This window comes from Vulpes vulpes, chromosome 1, assembly GCF_048418805.1.
Source record: "Vulpes vulpes isolate BD-2025 chromosome 1, VulVul3, whole genome shotgun sequence".
Taxonomy (NCBI): domain Eukaryota; kingdom Metazoa; phylum Chordata; class Mammalia; order Carnivora; family Canidae; genus Vulpes; species Vulpes vulpes.
In genome coordinates, this window is record NC_132780.1 from 137,946,450 (window position 1) to 137,965,006 (window position 18,557).

The window sequence follows — 18,557 nt, forward strand, 5'->3', positions numbered from 1 at the left end:
ATTCTTTAAGTGGTTCATGAGACATCATGGTGAGAAGTGTACCAATTATCAGCCATTGGTTTATCTTGTACACTAGTGGATGGTACCCCAAATCTGGGGAGTATTGTCAACTTAGCCTGTCCTTCCTTTTCACCTTCAAACATGCTCACATGTGTGTACACAGGCACAGACCCAGGAATGTACACACACACACACACACACACACACACACACACACAAGACTGTGGACATAAGCCATTCCCTACCCTGACATTCCACCCCCAAGATATCACCCACCCCCAACTCTTCCCTCCTCTGGCTCCCTCTCAGACCATCTATCCTCCAGCCTGTGGAAAAACTCCTAAGAGCACTGAGCTATTCTTGGTGGTAGAACTACTATGTCTTTGCCCTCCCTGAGGGTAACATTCCACCCAACCCGAGACTAGGGTTCAACCTGTAGTCCAAGGCTCTTTCTGCTTCATCCTCTTTCCACTTTCTCAGACACCTCCATGTCTTTCCTCACTATCTCTCTCTCGCTCTCTCTCTCTCTTTCACACACACACACACACACACACACACACACACACACGCAATAGCATTCTAGGACATTCCTAATGGACACAGAAGCTAGGCCCCAGTGAAAACATGTTCATTTAAACCATATGTTATATAATAAAAAAAATTGGTAGGTCTTTGTTCCTAGATCCTGGAAGGAAACCTCTGAACCTTGCAATTTCCTGTGCTATTCATGGGGGGGGTCCTTGGACAACATCTGAGTTTCTGCTACCAGGAGGACTCAGAATGGGGGCTGATCATGCCTCAAAGACTGAACATGTGATTAGATGGTTGGGATGTTGAGTCACATGGCAACAGATGGACCTCCTGGGAGGGCCAGGGTACTAGAGATTGAGCTCCAGCTTGTGGCCAAGCTTTCAATCATGCCTACAGAATGAAATCCCAATAAAAATTCTGGACTATGACTTGGGTGTGCTTCTCTGGTTGGTGATACACATTAATGTGCTGGGAGGGTGAGGGGTCCTGAGGACATAGAAATTTCACATATGGGGTCCTCCCAGACCTCATCTGTGTCTCTTCTTTTGGCTGATCCTAATTTCTATGCTTTATAATAAGACAGTAATTTCAAGTAAAGTGCTTTCCTTAGTTCTATGAATCAGTCTAGTAAATTATCAAACTTCAGAAGGTAAGAGCTACCTGTAAATTTATGGCCAGTTGGTCTGAACTATGGGTGGCTATGAATCCCGCCCCCCTGCAAATTGTGGCTAGTGTCTGAGGTGAGGGCAGATTTGTTGGGGACCTATGGAACTTGACCTGACACTCCAGATAGTTAACATCAGAATTGCATTGCACTATAGCTGTGTGAACTAGAGTGATAATGAACAGATTGGGAACAGCCTAAGGATAAGGTCAGAGGGAGGAGAACAAAAATGACCAACAACAGGCAGATTAGAACCTCTTCCCCAACGCCTGGGTGGCTCAGTGGTTGAGTGTCTGCTTTTGGCTCAGGTCATGATCTCGGAGTCCTAGGATCAAGTCCCATATCGGGCTCCCCACAGGGAGCCTGCTTCTCCCTCTGCCTATGTCTCTAGCTCTCTCTGTGTCTCTCATGAATAAGTAAATAAAGTCTTTAAAAAAAGAACCTCTTCCTCACCCCCATCTCTTCATCTCTCATAGAGGCAGACTTGCTCTTCTGTCATCTGTTCCCTTGAAACTTTAGAAGACTTTCATTCCCATTGATAAAGAGCACTGCCCTGATCTCTCCAGGGCCCCACCCTGCTTCTCTTCCAGGAACCACCTCTGCCCTCCACTGACCACCCTAAAAATCCCCAAACTAGAGAGTTAACACTGCACAGTGCCCCCCCTCCACCTTGCAGCAAGCTACAACTACTCTGGCAATCGCATGCCCCCATTCTGTTAAATATTTTAAATTTTGGCTCTGAATGCAAGGGGTCTCAGTAGGGGGACCTGTCAGAAAAACCATATTTTCCAGTCTTGAGCAGCTCTGCAGGATTTTTTTCAAGACTGGTCCAAATCAAGGTTTTAGGCCTAGAAGTCCTATGCCCAGATAATAACAAAAGAAGTAACTGAAGAGTGAAAAATTCAGGCAATTTGGTTATTTGGCAGCATGTAGATTTAGAAGCAATCTATTCATCAGATTGAGTTCAATTTTTTTTTTCCTATATCCAGCCAAAATGAGAGTTAGCTAGCTTAGCCGGCAACTCAAAAATCTCTGTGTGTAAAGAAAGGGCTCTAATTGCTCTGTTCCCTCACTCAGATATTTTGGCCAATTCTAAGACACATAAATAAGCCTGTTATTCAGGCACAGAGGAGAGTGGGATTTATTAATTTAAATGAGTTGATTTGGAGGTCTCTGGGGAAAGATGCCTGCATTATTCACTTGCTAGTCCCAGGATGTAATTTACAGTGAATTTTCCCTTTATGTTTTGGACCTCGTTGAAGCTAGGGCATAAATTTCCTCAAGTTATTATTATTATAATTCATTATTCATTGAAAGTTGACTCAGTGTAACACAAGCAGTGGCAGAAAGACAGGATCCTCCCAAAGGGCAGGAAAGCCATGTCCCTGACAATTCTGAAGGGAAATGTAAAGAGCTTCTGGGATCAGAAGAGGTGCCGTCTGCCCTGGACTCTGGGGACTCTGGAGCTTTTTGGTATTTGCTAAAGCTTTTGACAGGGAGAGTGAAAATGCAGTCTTTGTGGCAAATTTGCCACATATTGGGCTATTTATTGATCTTAATTCAACAAAGAATCCAATAGGATGAGAAGGGGCTGAGGCAGATGATGGGGACATAAGCAAGGCCTTGGAGTGGGGAATGAGGCTAGGAGATGTTTCCATTTTGGGGCCATTCACTCACTATTCCTTGCTGGTACTGGGTTAAGAACTGAGGGTTTGGGCCAGTGGAGGGAGTCAGGCCTAGGCATTCATTCCCGGCTACCACCCCCACCTTCGTGCACTTCTCCCCATCCTCCCTCACCAACCCACATGTGCTCCCTAGGGAGCAGAAGCATCTCTCTCTCTCTCTCTCTCTCTCTCTCTCTCTTGCTCCTCAATCACGCCAAACAATTGTGCAGCTCAGAGGCACAGGCTGGAGTGACAGAATGTTTTAGAACTAGCAACAGAAAAGCAATTAAGTGCCCCTTGGTGCTGCCTAAAAGTGCAATAGAAATTAGACAGGAGACAAAAATGATTTTAGAATGCCAAGATGGGCTGACGGGTGACAATGCAACGACATCCCTTGCTTCCTCCCTCAAGCATTAATTGAGCATCAGTTGTATGCCAGATTCTGTGCTGTCTTCCCAAGGCATTCACTATTGGGTATGGGGGTAGGGGTGGGTGGGAGGACACACAAAACAGTGGAACGGATCTGGGGGTGCGGGGAAGTGACTTAACCTCACTAAGCCTCAGCTGTCCTCTCTGTAAAGGCAGAGGGCCACCCTACCTCACGGGACAGCTGTACGGGAAATCCATGTAGTGGTCAGCAGGGCACACGAGGAAGGTTAGCTCTTTATTTCTGTCACTAACAATAGCATCCACACTCAGTGTGCTGAAAAGCTATGCTTTCACCAAGTGACTGCTTTTGTTTGAAAATTTCACGGAGAAATACATATACACAAACATCTCCTATAACCGTACAGTATGATGAATCCTCACAAATGTTAAACACCAATGTCATCCATACCCAGCTGGAGAAATAGGGCATGACCAGGACCCCCAGCACACACACACACACACACACACCCGCCCCCAGTCCCATCCCCAAGGAGAACAATTAACTTGACTTAACAGCATGGATTAATTTTGCCTGTGCCTGTACTTCTTATATAAATGGAATCGCACAGCATGTACTCTTTTGTGTGTGACTTCTTTCTTCAACCTTCTGTTTGGGGGGCTGTTCATCCATTTTGCAACTGACTTGCATGCGTCAGTGAATTTTGCAACTGATTATATTTTTATGGTGCTCAGAGCCTGGGATGGCCGACCTCCGGAAACTCCACAGGCCCACGCAAGAGGCATTCCACACACTTGCCTTGCTCCTGCTTGCCCCTCAGCCAAATGTCCTCTTGTTCTTCATTTTGCTTATTTTGGTGAAGCGAAAAGGGTCTTTACGACTTGTCCCAAGTCCCATTTGGAGTAACATATTTGGAAAAATAACTATAATAATGGATTTAATGTTAGTTCTTCTTCCTAGCCCAGTCCAGGGTTCCCCTCACTGTACATGTGTCTTAGAGGTACAATGATGATCAAGCCGAAGCTGACATGGTGGCTAATATGCATGGAACACTAGAACACTGTGCGTCAGCAAGGCTTATTCCAGCCTCCTGCCCTGTTCTGACTCAGGAAATCCTCATCATAGCACACTATGGTCCCCAATTTCAGTTAAAGAAACCATGGCACGGAGAGCCTGAGTATCTTTCCCAAGGCCACCCAGTGGGAAAGTGCTAAGGCTTGGATCAGGGACCAGCCTGAGCACGTTGGTTCTGGAACCCCACTCTCAGCCAGCAGCCATTGCTGTCAGGAGCCACACAGTATTATCATCCCTTTCAAGGCAGCACTCCTGGCTTGCTTCCCTGATCCCCTTCCTCTGCTACCAAAGCACCAATGACAAGCCTGATTTGTAGCTTCCAGCAACCATGTGTGCCTGTGTGTGTGTGTGTGTGTGTGTGTAGCTGGGAAAGTGAGTGAAGGCCCCTGATTTAATGCAAATGAGCACAAGGCTGAAGGCTCCAGCAAAGCAATCCTCTCCCACCTACCCCCTACCCCCTACCCCCTAGGTGTAATTATCAGTATCTTCCTTCAACAGAGCCAGGGCAGCCTGCAATGGCATCAACAGCTTTGAATCAGAGGGAAGATCCTTGTGAATCCAAGTGACCTGCTTGCAGAGGAAGAAACTTGTCTGCCTGGGGAGGATGGCCAGAGTTATAATCTGTGGAAGACACTTATCAGGATGGGCCAGACCAGAAGTTTCCATTTGTTGACTTGATTTCAACACTTTATATACCTGATTTATATGTACCTGATTTCAACACTTCTCAGCCATCCCTTAAGGCGGGAGTCATCATTTACATTTTCCAGATGAGAAAACTGAGACTCCAGTGAGATATGGTCCAGTAGTAGAAGCTTGGGCAATCTGGCTTGATTGGTTGTGAAAAGGGACCCTTGGTGTTTGTTAAGGAAATAAATAAAGCGGCTTTTTGTCACAAAATCAAAAGACCAGGGTCTGCGGAGCAGGGGCTTGGGGGAATGTGGGTTCAGCCCAAGCTGTGGCTACAGGGACAGAGGAAGCACCCCCTGGGCTAGAACAGGCCCCTTGCCTCCAGGAGGAGCACAGCTCTCATGGGAATTACTCAGAGAACACTCAAGACCCTTGGCTCCCCAGAAAAGCTCTTTCTGTTCCTGCTCTGGTTCCTTCCTTGGGCTTTAACTCTTCTTACCACTTAATTTCTCTGTAAATTCTGTTGACAACTGGCCTGTGCTTTCTCCAAGAACAATACACACCTTGTAATTTATAAATCATTCCATCAATAATTGTCTGCAGAACAAAATAGCCAAGGGCTGAATGGAAAGCATGGAAAGAAAGAAAGCCCATAGCATACAAGGGTGATATTTAAAGAAAAGAGATGGGCCATACTCCTCCCCAAACCCCAGTGCTGTCAAGGGGCTCCCTGTTGTCAGCGAATAATTCCTGTTGTTGGACTTAGAACACAGGATCCCCACTGTCACTACTGAATAGCCCATGTACCTGGAATTTCTCAATTAGTATCTGTAATGCTTGTGATAAGCCTACATGGCCAGCATCATTCTTCTGTTCTTGCACATATGGAAGCTAAGGTTCAGCTGCGTTTCAGACAGGGACCCCAGGAAAAAAAGCTACTTTTTTCCTCTGCTTTATTTTCCAGTTCTTGCTAGGACCTGCACCCCTACTTCACTCTACACATGACTTATAATGCAAATAGCATATGTCCTCCTTGTAAGGGACAAAGAGACAATGCTATCTTTGGAGTCTTCCAGCACAGTAAATAACATCTAAGGAGAGGTCATCCTGAATATTCTCTAAGACCACTGACTCCTTGATGCCAAGACCCCTGGCTCAAGGAATGAGTGACTTATGAAGGACACCTGGACCCTGTTCTTGTTCTGGCCAGTTCCTGGATACCTAGGAGGACACATGCACCAGACCACAATTGTCAATAAAACCCGCAGGCACCAAGCAAATATAAGACACACACGCCTTTTTCTTTTCAGAGTCTCCCAGATGATCCATCTCTGCTCTCTCGCTACATCTTCAGTAAACTCTGCTTTCACCTCCTGATGGCTCACATTTGATTTCCACCTTGCGATAAGCCAATCCTATAGCTAGTCCTTGGCTAGTCCTATAGGACTCCCTCTCTGGGGCCTCGGACCCAGCCTGCCTGCCTCAGGTTCAGTAGACTATCCAAGGTCAGGCAGTTGGCCAGGATTCCAGCCTTATCCTGACTGACTGTAAACCCATACAGGCTCCCAATACCACCTTGGTCTCTTGTGAGCCATGGCTCATGAGTGTATTTGACTGCAATGCATGGTAAGAAATATCTCCCTGTGTGGGAAATTGTCCCTCTGTCCCTTGGCATCTCCTGCCTTCTGCCCTAAGAGGCATAGGGCAATGCATCCGTGGCTCTGTTGCCCTCTGGCTTCTGATGCCAATGGGGGCACCAGCAGGACATGGGAGGGAGGATAGTGAGGCCAGGATATTTTCTCTCCTGGCTTACTTCCTACTCTATCATAGCAGGCTGGCTGTCCCTCTACTAAAGGCTAAGGCTCCTCTCAAGGTGGCCTTTACCTCGCAACTCCTCTGTTGGGTTCTGGAAAGTATTTCCTCCCCATTTCCTTCTGCTCAAGGGGTGGTAACACGTCTGCTGCTGCAAGACCCTGTGTCCTACAGATTGGTTTCCCTATGCTTTGGTTTTGTAAATAGTACATTAAACCCTTCTCACATTGTTCTTATTTAAGTGTGTCTTCTGTTTCCTCCTGGGCCCCCAAACGGTATGGTGACTTAGCATGTGCACATGATGCAGGCAGGCCAGGTCTGAGGTCTCAGAAGGGATTCCACAGGATGAGTCAAGAAGGTCCTTGGCTTTGCACAAGGTGGAAATCACACTCTAGCCAGTAGGAAGTGAGAGCAGAATGTTTTGAAGATATAAAGAGAGAGAGAGAGTGTGTTGGGGAGACTCGGAAAGGAAAAGACGCATGAGTCTTGTTTTTGCTTGGGGGTCTGGTTTTTATTGAGGATAGTGGTATATGCATGTGTCCTCAAGCATCCCAGGATCTGGTTGAACAAGGACAAGTGGTCATGTGTCCTTCGTGAATCACGCCCTGGAGCCAGGGGTCCTGACATCAAGGTGTCTTGAGCCAGCTGTCTTGAAAGACGGTCAAGACAAGCTCACCTGGATGCTGCTTAGATGTAATATGTTATGTTGGAAGACTCCAGGAAATCATTGACTCCTTGACCCTCATAAGGAGGACATACATTAAGGCATGTATGAAGTAAGGGTGCAGGTCCTAGCAAGAACAGAAGCAGGAAAAGAAGCAAAGGAAAAAAACAGCTTTTATTCATGGGGCCCCTTCAGTTGAGAGCTCTCTCCCTCTGTCTCTCTCGTACACACACACACACACACACACACACACACACACACACACACCTGAAACAAAACTTTCAAGAAAACTTTCCATTCTACCATGCCCTACCTGTCTCACTAAATAATTAAAATTTATTTTCATGACTCTCGTTTTGAAAAAAAAAATTTTTTTAGATTACACCTAAGATGAGGTCCATGGTGGTCATCCAAGTCAATCCTGTCTGGAAAAAGAAATTGAGGCTAAGAAAAAAAAGTATTTGCTCAAGGGAACTTGCTCTAGGCAAAGGCTATGCTAGGAGCCAGATCTGATGCCTGCTGAGCCTGCATGGTGCCAAGCCCAGCAGTCCTCCTGCCCTTGCTTTGGTGACCTTGACTCTCTCATGTCCTTTTCTCCCTGAGAACTGGCTGGAAGATGTTATCTCCACACTAACCAGCTTTCCCCCTTTCCCTGGTGTTTTCTGAGTGACCCCATTTACTCATCTATTCACAAATGGCACTACCAGGGTTTACAGAGGCCTCACTTGTCAGAACTGGAAGGGGCCTTAAGCAATCCCCCAGCCCAACCCTCTCATTTTACAGGTGAGGAAGCATGTCACCCGAAATATGACATACCACTAAATCAGCACAGGCCTGATTCATAGCATGTTGGCTGACACTGAACGTAACAGAGCGAAATGTCCAAATGCTCTACAGTGAAAGGCAAAACCGTGGAGCATTCGGAGTCAAGGAGTACCCCAAAAGCCAAGAGGGGCCCCAGCATGACCCACCATAGCTCCACTGCCCCATCTGAAGGAAATGGAATCAAGAGGAATTCACAGTGGAAGGAAGGAAAGCCTGAGATTTCACCTGGATCATCAGGAGCAGGTTTCCCAGTCTCTGGGGCCCTGGCCTCCAAAGTGGGGAGGACTTTAAAACCCTGAGAGTTAAAAGCAGAAAGGGGGACAGGCGTTGGCAGGCAGGAAATATTATAATTTCCATTTATATTTATTTTTATCATTAACAATTTTTCTTTCTATTAATATCCTGGCTCTTGATATTACATGTACAAAACTTATAGATTAATATACTTATTTGGGGAGTGAGAGCTAAACTGTGTTCATTCTTGGGATACAAATCTGTAAGGTTCCAGACGCACGCTCTGGGGAACCAGGAACTCTCAAAGTGTGTGGTCCACAGCTGAATCACCTGAGGAGACTGATTCTGGGGCCCCAGGCCACACCTGCTGTAGTAGATTCCCTGGGGACAAGGCCAGGAATCTCCATGTTAAACAAGCTCTCCATTTAAGTCCCAGAATGGTTGATAGCTGTCCCTTTGCTTCTGTAGCCTGGATGTTGACACTTTGCTAAGGGCAAATGGCAATCTTAGCCTAACATTATCCAGAACTCCGAGGATCCTGTAAATCTTCTTTAACATATAAAAATCCCGTTGGAAACTTCTTTTATCTCTACCCTCTTCCCCCAAGATACATGTTAGTAACCATCCTCCAGCATATGACTCACTGATCTACATCTGAAGGGGGTTCATGACTGAGTTTTTTCTAACCAGTAATAAATAAACTTTTCCTAACAACAGCTAGCCCCCTCAAGGTCCTAGAAACCTTATTTCCAAATTACCTTGGAGGCTTACACTGTCCCTAACTCTCTCCCAGCTTGAAAGTATATAAACAGTCACTGCTCACAGCCCCGGTGCCGCTCTTTCTGCCCACAGGTCCTGTCCCCCTGCTTTAATTAAACACCTTTTTTTTTTTTTTTTGCAATGACGACGTCTTATCTCAAGAACTCTTTCTTCAGAGCCGTCAGCTCTGAACCCCAGCATTTCTACACCAGTAGATGGGTGATATCTGGCTAAGTTTCGGGGTAAAATTCTGGCCTTCCCCACCCTCAACTGCCCACCATCTGCATCTTTCTTAACACTGGCCCCAAATGGCAGGAGTAGGAGAGATGAAGACGCAAACCAGGGATGCTGCATCTTTCTGGCTCTTTCCCTAGCTCAGTTGAGGAAAAGGACTTTTCATTGTCAAAGCTTTTCCACTGGCCACTGGAGTCTGGTCACATTAGTGTTTTACATCTGAGCCATAAACCAGCAAATTACCTGTGGGGTTGTTTTAGCCAGGACTCTTGCTTGCTGATGACATTTCCCCTGGTGATAGGTACCAGTTGGAATTCTCCTGGGTGATTGCTATTATCACATTATCAGGAGTTTATCTTGGGAGCATTTGGGTTTTGCTGTTTTAATAACAAAGCCCTGGAGCCTGTGTTGTGGGGGAAAATGTTTAGTATGATGAAGAGAACCGGTGGGTCCAGCAGCATCATCTCCCACAGCTTGGGCCAGAGCTTATTTAAGAGAGCAAAAGTAAAAGGTACAAGAGGAGCATTTTGCTTAATTGGCCATAGATTTTCTTCGCAATAATTTGAAGCAAGATAAGGGACCTCTTCAAGGTCATGTGTCTGGGCATGCCCAGGTGAGGAAAGGGACTAAGGAAATTCTAGGTGGTCGCCTTTTTAAATGAGTTGCTGATTTCCCTAGTCCTCTCATCTGTCAGTTGATGAACATCTGTTGTTTAACTGATACGTCCTGCCCAGCTGTCCTGGCTCTCAGTCTGGACCAGTAGTGTCTATTTGAAGGCAAAGATGGAGGGCCTGCCCTACTGTCTGGGATACCAAAGGCATTGGACCCAGCCCCCCAAGGCCATGAACCTGCCCCAAGGTTGGGGATTCACTATGAAGCTTGGAGATAGAAGAGGCCACTTCTGGAAAGTGCATTGGGCAGCTGTATGTGTCCCAGCTTACACACCATCAGGCTGCTTTCCTGGCCTGGTCTTTACTCTAGTCCCAACCTTGTGGTCTGCTGGAACAGACCCTGTGATTCCCCAGATTTGGCCCAAAGCTGATTTCATAGAGTAGACAGGAGTCTCAGAGATCTTTGAGTCCAACTGCTCCTTTTTCAGATGAAGTTGGGGCCCATGAAAGCATCCATATCTCTGTGCCCTGTTGTGTCCATCCCTGCCTTATGATGTTGTCCTGCAGGGCTGTGAGCTACTGGGTTCCTTCATTCCCATAAGAGAGCTCCATGAAGCTGTGGCCTGCATTCGAATTGGGGTTTAGCACTGGACTCAACACTCCACAATTGTTCAGAATGTGCTGGAATGAATGAATGAATGAATGAAGTGATTTGCCCAAGGATCCCATAGCTGGTGGTGACAGAGCCAGGATGCCCAGCTTTAGCTCCAGTTTAGCATTCCTTACACTGTTCCACCCTGTCTCCCAAGAGGTAGAGCATCTGGCCCCAGACTGCTGGAGTTTGGGTCCTGTTTTATTTCCTAGCTGTGAGGTGGCCACAGACGCATGCCTCTCAGATTCCCCTTCAAGAAGGGATCGGCCACTCAGCCTCAAGGAGGGCAGTTAGTGGACAGCCTCGGGCTACAGCACCCTCAGGATCCTTCTGAGCTCTGGAGTCCAGGCCAGCTCCCCATAGACCATGGCAGGGTGCTGGGGCTGGCCATATCTGCCCAGAGCCAGAGTCCTCTAGCAGGCCATCTGTTCTGGAACTCTCCAGTGGGTGGCTGAGACACCATGATTATGTGTGGTGGTTGGAGGCACTTCTGCCCCCTTTTATATTTGTCATGGGCATTACTTCTAATAAACCCCAGTAAATCGTAATGTCTGCTTCCCAAACGACCCAACTGACAAGCTATGTGACCTGGGACAAGTTACCACTCTGGCCTTCATTGCTCTCATTTGTCAGTGGGAACTCATGGCCATACCGGCCTCGTGGGGTGGTTGTGAAGAGTAACTGAATCCATGTGGCACCTGACCCACATAAGCACCGGGACACGCTAGCCAGTGTTATTACTCAAGAATCCTATCTTGCCCATGGATTTCAGTTGCAGGGTATCTTGCGTCCAGGTGAAGGAACTAGAGAAGGATGTAGTCTTGGGACTGATTCAAACATGTTTTCTGGATGCATCTGAAAAGTAAGGTTATAGAAATGCCAACTGCGGTTCTTTTTCCTGGGCAGCACCCAAGGGAGGCTAGCAGGGGGCAGGGGCTGGGGGCCAGGACTGAGCAGAGGCTGTCCCTCTCCTGGGAAGTCAGGTTCTGAAGGTCAGGAAGGCCCGTCACGTGCCCAGCTTTAGAGGCTGAGCCAGGACCCCCCACCTGCTCACAGCCTAGTTCCCTCTGGGAAAGTTTGTGAAGGAACTGAGGGGCTACATTTGGTGCCTCCTTGAGCTCCATTCTCCTCTCCTGTATACCCTTGACCACTTCCCTACCTCAGCTTAGGTCCTCAACTGCTCTGAGTGACCCTTGCAGCTTAAGACATTGGCTCTTTTAAAAACCGGAGAGTTCTAACCCAGCCCTGCCTCAGCAGCGAGCCACACCTTTGTCTGTTGCTAGAATCAATTCTGCTTGTGTCAGCAAAGGTGTGGAGGTAGATAAGGTGAGACTCATCATCTGGCTCTGCCATTCTATGTCAAGAGTCTGCAAACTCTTTCTCTAAAGATCTAGACAATAAATTGTTTTACAGGTTGTAAGGTCTCTGTCACAACACTCTGCCCTGATAGCACAAAAGCAGACAATATGCAACAAACAAACAAACAAACAAACAAAAAAACATGGCTGTGTCCTAAGAACACTATCTATGAACACATGTCCTTTGGCTCAAGGCCACCTCCCGTTCTATGTCACAAATATGATACTGCCCTGGAGAAACTAGTTCCATCACCTGGACCATAGTGATATTAGGGGAGGAAAGTAGAGGGAACACACAACAAATTTGGGTCAATGATCTGTGAGATGTTTGCCCGAAGCTTCTCCAAAGGTACTTTCTCTTCTTTTGCAGGGACCTCTTCCCAGGAAGAAGCTGTGTGTCCAGGTGGTAGCACAGCCACTATTGTGGTGATGGTAGTGGGCAGGGAAGGGTGGTGGCCAGAAGAGAAAACTGACCAGGAGTATAGCAGAGCCAAGGGAATGGCAAAAAAATGGGCTTGACATCCTGATGCCACCGGGGAATCCCTGGAACAAACCATACCTGAAGCTAGCAAGACTCTGTCTGAACTTTTCAATAATTAATTCATTCAATTATGTTACCTAAGGCGAAGCTAAGTGGTCTGTCACTTACAATAAAAAGAATTTTAACAGATGCAATCAGAGAACTCACGAAAAGAAGGAATGCTCTCTCCCCTGCTAGGTCACAAAGGTGCCCGTCTATTCCCCACACCCACATTCTCACAGATGGAAGGAGGAAGTAGGGGCTGACGTGCAACAGGACCAGAATAAACTCTGCGCTGCTCAGTCTGGCATCCAGAGTGAGTCAAGGGTTAAACAGATCTATTCTAGCACTTCCGAATCTTTGGCCCTCTGGCCCCAGCTCAAAGGGCCCAGCTCCCCCACCCCTTTGCTCAGCTTCAGCTCCCAAAATGTCATGCAAATTATCGTACTGCAGCCTTTGACAGGTCCTGCTGAGTTAACACAGTTGGCTGCAGAACCCCTTCAAAGGAGGATTGTCTCAATCAAAAGGAGAAAGTCTCCGAGGCCAATTAGGCCCTGCGTTATTTGACTGAAGTGTGCCAGATTAATCGCAATTATTAATTACAGGCGACAGAGGGCAGAAATGTAATTATCAACACCTTCTCTATGTGGGAGGTGGCCATGGGCAGTGGCAATCTGAGACCCTGATTAAAGATAATGGAGGTCACCCTTCAAGGCAAGGCTGGGTGAGGGGGTCATTCTGCAGGCCAGGGGTGTGGGGAATCATGGGCCCTACTCAGCGCTGCCAGTCACCCTCGCCCTGAAAGCAGTCCAAAGCAGTTCAAATTCTGGCCTGGGCTCTGTGTGGAGAAGGTGCTGGTAGTCAAGGTGGGACTCGGCTGTGGTCCTAGCTCTGTCCTATTGTACCAGGTGAGCCCGCACTAATCATCTATTCTGGAATTCAATCTCTGGTCTGTTAGTGAGGGGTTGTTCTGGAATTAGCATTTCTCAAAACAGGGTGCTATTGGCACGTGGGGTTGGTCAGTTCTTCCCATGTAGGACCATTCCACACATTGCCCAGGGGACATATTGACTTAGAACACCTCCTGCCCACCCCAGATGCCGTGACAACCCCAAACCACACACCCATCTCTCAACATGTCCCCTAGGGAGACAGTAGCCCCCCCGGACTGAGAACCCCCATCTGATAGCCTTCCTGGAGATCTGGGTGGCCTCCCTCTGCCTCAGTGTCCTCATCTGGGAAATGGGGATCACAATGTGCCTTCTTCATTGGGTGATGGAGTTTCAATAAGATATCCCTGGTAAAAATGAAGAATAGTGCCGGGCACACAGGCAATATGAGAGTTGTTGCCAGTTGGTATGATATATGGGGGGCCCCCTCCAAGTATTTACTATCTAACTTCAACCCTGATGAGTCCATGCCATTATTCCCATTTTAGAGATGGAGGGACTGAGAAGCTGAAAGGTTAAAATAACTTGTCAGATTTCAACAGTAGGTCAGTGACTTCTTAGCTTGGCCGCTTCATGGCCTGTTTGTGGGGGACGTGACAAGCAGGCACTTACAGATCCCTTGTCATCAGTTGTCTGGGCTGTGGAGGTGGAGAAAAGGCAGGATGGTGGCCGGGGGACTGGGGTGATTACTGTCAGCTTGGAGATAGACCGGAAATGAGGGCCTACCTGAGACAGCCCGGCCGCACACTTCTCGGGCATCCCGTCTATAAATCCCAACTTGGGGTCGAGGAGGTCTTCCCTTCACTGGCTTGACTAGGATGGTGCCTAAGAGCAGGAAATGAGGGCTGAAGTCCAAGCCCAGGTCTGTAATGGCAAGGCTGTAAAGGAATTACAAAGGAATTCATGGTGTGTTGTCCAGAGCGGGCTGCTCCTGGGGCGGCAGCAGGAGGGAAGCCCTGGCAGGATGCTTCTCCTTATCGCTGGGGGCACCAGAAGGAGCTGAGGAGGGTGAAACAGGCCACAGCGTTCTTACGTGCAGACAATCAGAGCTCAGACAGGGTATCACAGAGAAGCCACAGAAAGTTTAAGGACACCTCAGGGGATGGGAGTCAGCCACTTCTCTGTCACCTTCCACTCCTCACTGTGGTCTACAAGGCCCAGTGACATCTCCATAGTACCCACTCCAACCTCTCTGATGTCATTTTGTGCCACTAGGCCTAGACACACTGACCTTTCTGCTCCTCTTTCCTACCTCAGGGCCTTTGTACTTACAGTCAGCACTGCCTGGAATGATTTTCACCTGGACCTCCCTATGTCTGGCTGCTTCTTACTATTTGATCTCGGCAGGAGCCCCTATTCAGACAGGCCTTCCCAAACCACAGCTGAGATAGCCATGCAACCCTGAGCTACACCAGGGACTTTTATTTTCTTCTTAGCTGTTATCATTGCTTAATGTTGTTTATTATTTATCAATATAATATTTTGAGTTCCTCAACAGTGTCTGCCATTTAATAGGTCCTCAGTGAACATCAAATAAATGAAGAATGGAGACATACTTCTGATGTTAGCAAATACTCTAAGGAAGAAGACACAGCCCTGCCCTCCGGGATCCCCAGGCTGGGGGCGGGGGAAGACATAGCCCTGCTCTCAGGAAGCCCCAGTGTGAAGGGAGAGACAGTTATTTCTCTTTAAACAATAGTTTATCAGCAAATACTAACCAAACACATAAACCCTGAAGGAAGTCAGTCCATGGAGGATTTCCCATAGGAAGCTGCCTCTTAAATCCAGTGACACCACATCTCTGACACATCAAAGGGGTGTCTTTTCTTTCTTTTAAAGAATTTATTTATATCAAAGGATTTTCTGCCTAGACCATCCCTCTAAATCAGAGCCAAAATGATCGTGATCAGATGTGGGTAATGAGTGTAATTAGTGACAAACCCCACAAATCCCCCTCTACTGAACCAGACACACCTACCTGACCACTCCTTTAGGCAGTGTAAATACTTATCTACCTCTTGATTGGAGAAAAGACCAGTCACAGACCATTCTTTCTCTCTGCTTGGAACCCCTCCCCTCTTCACCACCTTCTCATGTCCTTTCTTCCGTCCTGCCTATATAGAAACTAGTCCTACTGCAGTGTACAACTCACATTGCAGTCTGCGAGTGTACAACCTATACAACTATATGCAGCAGCCCTGATAAATTTCTAGAGTCTCAGGACTAAAAGAGACTTCAGAAAGCCTAGAGCAGAGTTTCTCAATTTTAGGGTGAAGACAGGGGCTGGGCAGATAAAGACAAGCCAAAATGGTACTGGTCTCAAAGAGCCCACTCTTGTGAGACAACAGTCTGGTACATGCGTTCAAAGGGGTTTTGCCCATCGTGAGCCTAGTGGGTCCTTCCCACCTCAAGGTAGGTAAATCCTTCTATATCAAACATTTGTTTAGATCAACGATCAACCCATTTCTTTGAGAATCTGTTGGGTCTCTTGGTGGTGACAGAACTTTTCCAAGGTTATGGATTGGCACCTTAATGAAATGGTTGAAATGTGAACCCATAGCTTTTGAGTTCCCTGAGCAGCAGAATGATCTGTCTACTGCATCTCTTCTACCCTTTAAGGCCCTGTTAAAATGCCCTCCTTTCCCTCCCCTTCAGTGCACTCTCCATTCTGTGTTCTCCATTCTGGTTTCAGATTGAGTACATGCCATGCTTTGGGGTCTTCCTAAGGAAGCCATATAGTCAAGCTGTGACACTAATCATTTTGTCCACTTCAAAGTGGGGACCCTCTGAGGTCAGAGGTCCTTGTCTATGTAAGGGTTAGTAGTAGGGCGAAGAGCAATTCTAGGGGTGATGGGGAATATCCATCCCCCTACTAGCTGATAGAGTAAAAATAGAGATCTCAGACACACTTGGATAGCAATTGTAGCTCTGCCGCATGCCGTGAGCATGACCTTGGGCAGTTTACTCAGCCATTCTGGGTTCCAGGTTTGATAACTTTAAGAGGAGGTGAAAATAACCCTCATTCTTTCCCCCACCCCAGTGTAGTGAGGATTACATAAGGTAATTTATGTAAAGGGCCTAGTTTGGCACCAGCCACAAAAGCTCACACCATGGCTTTGCCTGTCCCTCTAAAAGCTCCCCCTTCCCTGAAAGCCCTTCGCAGCCTGTGTTCTGCGTGTACATTATGGCTCTTCCCTGTGGAAACCGTTTAAAGGCAGGGACTGTTACTGGGAAGAGATAAAATCCTTGGCACAGCTCAGCCATTACCAGAGATGTTTAACCAGCCCGCATTCACAGGCAGGAGGACACGCATGAAAGCATTTTATCTTCCTCCCACAAGGGGAGCGCAGAGCCCCGTGCCAAGCTGAGATGAAGGCTTGATTTTTCTAAGTAGATGTTTAGGATTCTATGGATGCTTTGCTAACTCCCAGTCAAATCACGACATCAAGGAAAGAAAAACCCCATTTTCTGCTAAGATGTCGAAATGGCCCTTTCCAATTAGGCAGTGGGCTTTGGGATGGGGAGCCCAGGCAGGCAGCACAGAGCTGCGTCTGCCCATCTGTGTGTTCTAGGGTCTGTGAGCCCCTCAGAGCTGACACTGCATGTTCTGAGTGAAGGGCGGGCTTCCAAGTGACGTCTTGTCCTCTGTGTTGCCCATTAGGTTAGGTCCCTGCTTGTCTCTAGGAGGGGGTGTAAGATTGTTAATTACTAGTCAGTTACATGTTTTGGTTGGTCTAATCATCTACTTTGAATTAGCAAAGTCCAAGACTCTCATAAAATTGCCCACAAGATGCAAGTATGTGCAAACAACACCATCTATCTAGAACTCTCCAACCCCTGGCTCTCCACAGCACCTCGTTTACCAAGAAAGCATAGATTCACCTTTTAAGACTCAGCTCAAGGGTGGCTAATGATAGCAATAACAACAAACATCTGTATGGCCTTTATTCTGCTGGTCACTGCTCTCATTGCTTTCCATGTACTAACTCATTTCATCTTTTTTTGTATCTATAGTGGCTCAAACGATGGCCACAGATTCCTTCTACTCCTCCTGTTGGAGAGGTGGGGTGTATGGTCTCTTGCCTTGAATCTGGGCAGGCCCCAGGTCTGCTTTGACAATAGAATGTGATAGAAGTGATGCTGTGCCAGGTTCTAGATCAAGCCTGAACATCCTAGCAGCTTTCACTTCCATCTCTTGGCACAGTCTCTTTGGGAGCCCTCGGCTACCACGTAAGGAGTATGATTAGCCTAAACTGGTCGTGATGGAGTGGGCACCTCTGAATGCTATCATCCAACATCCCAGCTAGACCCAGCCTTCCAGTCATCCCAGAGGAAATCCAAGACATTTGAGACCCTCCAGGCCAGCTGAATAAACTTCGAGTGACCTCAGCTGACACCACGTGGAGCAAAAGCATCAAACAGCCAAACTCTGCTTAAGTACCTGAGCCACCTAAGTCTTGAGATATAATAAGATGGCTGGAGTACTTTGTTACAGAGCAGTAGTAACCAGCACCTACTGAGCTAAGTACAATGGGATACCATTTGACAGTTGAGAAGACAGACACAGAGAAGTCAAGTAATTTGCCTAAGGTCATATAACTATCAAGTGGTGGGGCCAGGATTTGAAACCCAGACAGCCCATCCCCAAAGCCTGTGCTCCCTCCTCTTCTCTGAGCCCTGTATTAACTGTTATCCCAGTTATCCTAACACCTCTTGAGCTTACCCATGGGGAAATCTACTACCCTACTAGATGCTCAAGCCACACTGCTCAAGCCACACACATACTGAGTCCTGGTATAATTATATCATCATCAGCACAGAGGAATAATGCTCAGTGTTTGTTGAAAGAGTGGAGGGGAATGGATTAATGGCTGGCTGGCTGGATGAATGGATGGACTTCAATGGGATAGAGCCTGAAAGATGTGGAGGAACTAGAACCATTTGGGATATAGGCTTATTAGAGGTACCAGTAAGGATCAGTATGAGG